We start from the raw sequence: 6,824 nt of genomic DNA on the forward strand, positions 1-6,824 counted from the left end.
GATTTTTGCTAGCTCTTATAGCTACATTATATACGTCTCGAACTAGATAGAGGGACCCCATGTAATCTTTCTAGAATAGCAGCGAAATCCTCTTCAAACCATACCCTGTTGGTTTAAAACACGGAGGAAAACATCGGATAACGAAGTCTTAAATATAGCAAAATGAGTGCGTATAACCACGGTTGGAAGGCCTTTCTGCAATGTTTGTACGCCCATTGGCGGCACCATGGGGTTAATGTATTTCATACCACCAAAACCACCACCACCACCACCACCACCACCACCACGGCAACAACAGCCATAACCGTCAAGTCTATGAATTTTGCTCTTGTGTAAAATATATATGTTTCGTTTATAGTCTCGTGATTGCTAGCTTCTCCCACATTTTCCAGTTTGTCGCGATCGCTATTTCCGCGCGTCTTAAGTCAGTATAAGTGATTCTTCACTTCCTTAAAACTCATTGTGTTATAGCTATGATACAGCTCGTTAAAGACAAACGGACACGCCCCGTTTAATTTCCGCTTTTATGCAAAACTTGAGATATTGCTCATGCACCAGATACAAGATGAAGGTCAGAGACATCATTGCATAAGGAAAATATTTCTATAAAGTCAGTGACTTATTATTCGCCACAAGAAGAAAAATGTAATGATGACTGTTGTGCGTATGTCTGTGAAAAAAACCCATCAATCCATCCGTTCTTTTACATATATATATATATTTGCATGCATACACACATACATACTTCTGTGTGTGTGTATGTGTGCGCATGTGTGTGTGTGCGCGCGCGCGCGTACATTTATGCATGTATACGTACAGGTACAATGGATTAACTTCCTCATGAGAACAGTTATGTGCCAGTGATTAAACCAGACAACAGAATACACTACTAGGGAACCGTGTAACCTTGTCAAAGTTGTGTCTACAGATTTTCTATAGAAATTAGAACCAGTGCTTGTTTGTTACCCTGTAACAAATCAGTGCTGGCTCTAATTTCTATCGGAAATCTGTAGAGATAACTTTAAAGTTAGTTAATAGACTGCTAACACAGGTGAGGTATAATATTGACTTATAAGACAGAAGGCGGTGAGCTGGCAGAAACGTTAGCACGCCGGGCGAGATGCTTAGCGGTATTTCGTCAGTCTTTACGTTCTGAGTTCAAATTCCGCCGAGGTCCACTTTGCCCTTCATCCTTTCGGGGTCGATTAAATAAGTGCCAGTTATGCACTGGGGTCGATGTAATCGACTTAATCCCTTTATCTGTCCTTATTTGTCCCCTCTGTGTGTAGCCCCTTGTGGGCAGTAAAGAAATAAGAAACGTTAGTACGCCAGGCAAAATGCTTAACGGTATTTCGTCTGTCTGTCTTTACGTTCTGAGTTCAAATTCTGCCGAGGTCGACTTTGCCTTTCATCCTTTCGGGGTCGATAAATTAAGTACCAGTTGCGTAATGAGGTCGATCTAATCGACTGCCCACCTCCCCAAATATTTCGGGCCTTGTGCCTAAAGTAGAAAAGAATATTAACTTATAAGCTTTTAATATACTTAGTATAATATTTTGGTTGCGTAAGGAAATACGATGACCCTACCAGCAGTTAATATCACCTTGTGTGTCATTTGAAAATAGCGAGTTTCAGTACAGTTCAATTTGGAGACACCTTGAATACCAAGTGAACCAACAGCAATGAAAAAGTAGATATAATGTGCAAAATCGAGTAATTTGTTCCCTATTTTTAGAAATGCATACACATTCACATATACGTCTATATATATCCACGCATATACATATAAAAGATATGTAAACATACGCGCACACATTCAAATATATGCGTATATGCGGCTGTCACGATGATAGAAGTTGTGGCACAAGTAAAGCAATAGTAGCCAAGATAAGAAGAAAATAGAACGAATTTTAAAAACAAAATTGAACAAAAATCAAAATTTATGGGGCAATGTAATCAATATGGGTTTCTTGTGCATTCTTCCTCCTCCTCCCTTCTTCTTTGCAAACAGCCCAGTATGAGATAGCTCGAGGAATTTGGTGCTCTTTATGCAGAGGTTTCTCCAACTGTTATGTTGATCCGCTAAATCTATGAAGGAAGGCATAAATACATCTTCAGGTTTCGCTTCAGGGCGGTTTCATATTGCTTCAGTATGTATGTATGTATGTAGGTATGTACGTACGTACGTACGTACGTACGTATGTATGTATGTATGTATGTATGTATGTATGTATCTATCTATCTATCTATCTATCTATCTATTTGTCTGTCTGAATTTCTAACCTGTTGTCTTGAGGTCTCTGGGTGAAACTTGGAGCCAATTTGTTCAAATACAAAGCAAACGACTAACATAGAGTAATAATAATGATAATAATAATAATAATAATAATAATAATAATAATAATAATAATAATAATAATAATAATAATAATAATAAACCTACAGACAAGCGCTCGCTTTAGTTTCGGCAAATGTGCCTCTTCGGTACAGTCTTATTTTTAAAGGAAAAAATGCTTCGTCGTTGTATTGTTCACAAAGATAAAGTGGAATTAAACGAAATTGTCTATGGTTCAAAAAATATCAGAATTACTTGTAGTTTAAAATAGCGTGTGGAACAGAAACATACCTAATTCTTTGCCTAGGCGGGGAGCAGTTTATCAGAAATTCAAATATCGGTTTATATATTCGACCTATTTTCGAGAACAATGGGATTTTAACTTTAATGTCAATGTATTATATTCTATGCCTGTCGATGTCACGGTATCTTCATTTTCAGAGGTTTTGGAGCGAACCACATGCAGTTGCGTCCATACACAGAAGGGATTAACCTGAAAAAAGCAAAGAGGCGATATTTGATTTCTATCACAAGGAATAAATATTTGAATTTCTAATGAACTGACTCCTAACTAGGCAAAGAAATAATTATCTTAAACTTCTACACGCTATTTTAAGCTGCACATGACTCACTTGTTGAACCAAACAAATCCGTTTTATTGATTTCATTTTTTTTACTTTTTGGTCTATATAGCTTATTGTAAATTTTTCTTTCATATGTAAAACTGAGTGTGTGTGTGTGTGTGTGTGTGTGTGTGTGTGTGTGTGTGTGACAGTATTGCATGTACGTGCGTGAGCGTTTTTGTGCGTATGTATGTGTAATGAAACTGGAATATAATGAAGAATTTCAGTTATAATACACCATACTAAACTAAATACAGCATAGACGGGATACCGAACCAATTCTAAAATTCAAAGATATATATAATCAATTCAAATATTCGCATAATAGAATGGTACAAGGAAAGAAATAGACCTAATAGACCTAATGACCTAATGGAATACTTTGAGAATTTGGCTTTAGGATCAACATCACTAAAACCAACCCTATGGCTGCGATATGTTGATGACACCTTTATACTCTGGCCCCACCAGGAAGATGTCCAAGTGCTGTTAGATCATGTGAACTCAATAAAGTCATCCATACAGTTCACAATGGAAAAGGAGTATTAATAACACGCATTCCTGGACGTACTAATAACACGCACCAAGTGTGGATTCAGGACATCTGTATACCGCAAGCTGACCTTCGCTGGACGATACCTCAACTTTAATTCCTACCATCCATACAGTGTAAAGAGAGGGATTTCTCAGTGCCTAAAACATCGAGCAAAGAATATAAGTAGCGATCGTGATACACAGCAGGAAGAAATGATCAAGCTCAATAACGATCTATTAAACAACAACTACCCCCAAAACATATTATCCACTCGAATTATGAAGAAAAGAGAGGATGAAACCAATAAACTGTTCACGGTCTGTCTACCCTATGTGAAAGGCCTCTCCGAAAAGATACAAAAGATATGCGGCCCATATGACATCAGGACGGTATTATAGATTTATAAGCCCCAAAATTCACTTCATAATTGCCCACGGGCATATGGCTTAGTGGTTAAGAGCGCTTGCTACTAACCCCAAGATTCCGTGTTCGGTTCCAGGCAGTGGCCTGAATAATAATAATAATAACATCGAAAAATACCTTAGGAATGAAAACCCAGGTCCGAAGTTTCCCCAAGACACTTGATGAAGGCTGGAGGGTATATCAGCCGAAACGTTGTGTTAACAACAAACAAGATGACAAATATCCGTCAAATGTAAATAATGTACATAATTTCTCATCTCTTAAGTATAGAACTGTATTCAGTATAATATTTGAATCACTTGATTAACCAGAGTTTTTTGCGCCTTTGATTGAGCTCATAACACGTAATTGTTTTTAATTGACTGAAGAAGGAAAATAGATTTCCAGTACGTTTGGTTTCTTCTGTTCGTTTTGTCAGATGAGAAAAGTTGGGGATGAATTTGATGAAGTGTTCTGTCTGGCTCAATTCCACGAATGTAGCAGAGTGATGATCCACTCGCAAGATGTCTCAAGTGTAATTCGAACACTTAGTGAATGATGATTCAGTTCTTTGATTTCTTTGAGAATTGCACAAAATACCTATTGTCCCATTATTTCAATGATTTCTTCAAAGATGTTTACCGTTGCAATATTTCTTTATGTTCTTAACAAAAGTTAAACTTTTTTCTTTTGCTTTTTTTCTTTTTCATTGGGGTAATAGTTTTGACCCCACCCCTCTAGTGGAAAGAAGCAGATAACAGAAGCCGCATATATATTATATTAATTATGGCAGTAGTGTAAATGATGTTGATTTTGTAAATGTTGTTGATTTAGCTTTGCAGAAAACTACATAATTTGTGTTGAACCGAACGTTCACATTTTCGAGCACCGATATGGTTTTTCTGTATTGCTTCTGACAGTTCAGTAGGAAAGGATCTTGTGAAGCTGGAACTGGGGTTCGGGGTTCGGTGGTGAAGAAGAACTTGCAGACGTGGATGCAAGTGCTGATGGTGCATCCTGATAAGGAGCAGTAGCTAATACAAGGATAAACTAAGCCGATAACTTTGAACGTTTGCAAAGTGTTCCTTTCTTCTTGTACGGTTCTTTTAATTTTTCGGTGAATATATGTCCGCTCCGTTTCAGTTTAAAGAATGCAAAATTAAGATTTACAAAGTTACATTTTGAAAAATGTTTTAGAACAGCGATCAGAACGATGAATGATAAGTGTTTTCAATTAACTGATGCAATAAAATTTCAAGATCAAATGACCCTTTAGGATTTTCAAATACCTCAAAATTATTAAATGTAAGTGATCGAGTCACTGAAAATTAGTTTTCTGTACAAGAAATTTGCTGCTGGTACTATACAATGAGGAGATTTCACCGACCTGTATTTTTGAACACCACTTTTTTTCGGTGTATATCTTCTACATTTTAACAATTCTTGAATATTTGCGTTAGGACTGTTTGCGTTGTATTAAACGTATTTGTATAACACGTACAAAAATCACATAGAAGCGTCGGAGTGCTGCGCTGCCAGACGGCAAACATGAAGAGCTCCCTGTAGAACTTTGATCTCAAGATAAATTAAATGCCAGATAATTCAGATACAATATTCATTTTGCATATTACAAGACACTGATTTCACATTAATGTCATTAATATTTAATAACTTGAACCCGAGTTCTCAAACTGCAGGGAGTTTCCACCAAATCTACATATACAACCCTGCCGTCTTAAGTCTGGTTTGACCAAGATAAAATTATAAAATTATACAGGGTACAGAATGTAAAAAGAAAAATGCTAGAATACAGGTTAAAGGATAAAATTTTGACGTACAGGAAATTCTTTCCCTAATATGCAGAGTGGCTGTGTGGTAAATAGCTTGCTTGCCAACCAGAAGGTTCCGAGTTCAGTCCCACTGCGTGGCACCGTGGGCAAGTGTTTTCTACTATAGCCTTGGGCCGACTAAAGCCCTGTGAGTGGATTTAGTAGAAGGAAACTGAAAGAAACCCGTCGTGTATATATATATGTGGGTGTCTCTGTGTGTATTTGTGCGTCTGCGTTTTTCCCCCCACCCCAACGCTTGACAACCGATGCTGTTGTGTTTACGTTCCCGTAACTTAGGGGTTCGGTAAAAGACCGATAAAATAAGTACTAGGCTTACAAAAAATAAGTCCTGGGGTCGATTTGCTCGACTAAAGGTGGTGCTCCATCATGGCCGCAGTCAAATGACTGAAACAAGTAAAAGAATAAAAGAACAGAGTGAAGGTATATCATTGAACAGCAAAAGTTAAATCTCAACTCGTTCGAATGTAAGATTCTTCCATACTCTTCAAAATCATCGCAAACGGCAACATTTACAAACAATGCAGAAAAATATACAATTTTGCAGAGACAACAACGACAATATTATTTCCATCCCCAACATCACGAGGTCTTACAGGATTCATTTAAAAGTATGCGGTTTCCACATAGGTACAGAAAATAATTTTTGTAGACACTACCCAAAATACATAAAAATTCTAAGTATACAACATTAGCACTATTGAAAACACATTTATTGATTTTTTTTTTTTAAATATCGTACATAGCGTAAACGTAGCCGAAATTCAAGAACAATTCTTAAAGCTTCATATATATGTATATATATATATAATATTCTTTTGTTTGTTTCAGTTATTTGACCTCGGCCATGCTGTAGCACCACCTTGGTATATTTACCATTTATCTTTTTATCTTTTACTTGTCTCAGTCATTAGATTGCGGCCATGCTGGGGCACTGTCTTGAAGAATTTTAGTCGAACGAATAGATCCCTGTACTTATATTTTTTTAGCCTGGTACTTATTCTATCGAACTCTTTAGCCAAAGTGCTTGATTACGGGGACTTAAACACACATACAAAGATATATATATATATATATATATA

The sequence above is a fragment of the Octopus bimaculoides genome, chromosome 1 (genome assembly GCF_001194135.2).
Source record: "Octopus bimaculoides isolate UCB-OBI-ISO-001 chromosome 1, ASM119413v2, whole genome shotgun sequence".
Lineage (NCBI taxonomy): Eukaryota > Metazoa > Mollusca > Cephalopoda > Octopoda > Octopodidae > Octopus > Octopus bimaculoides.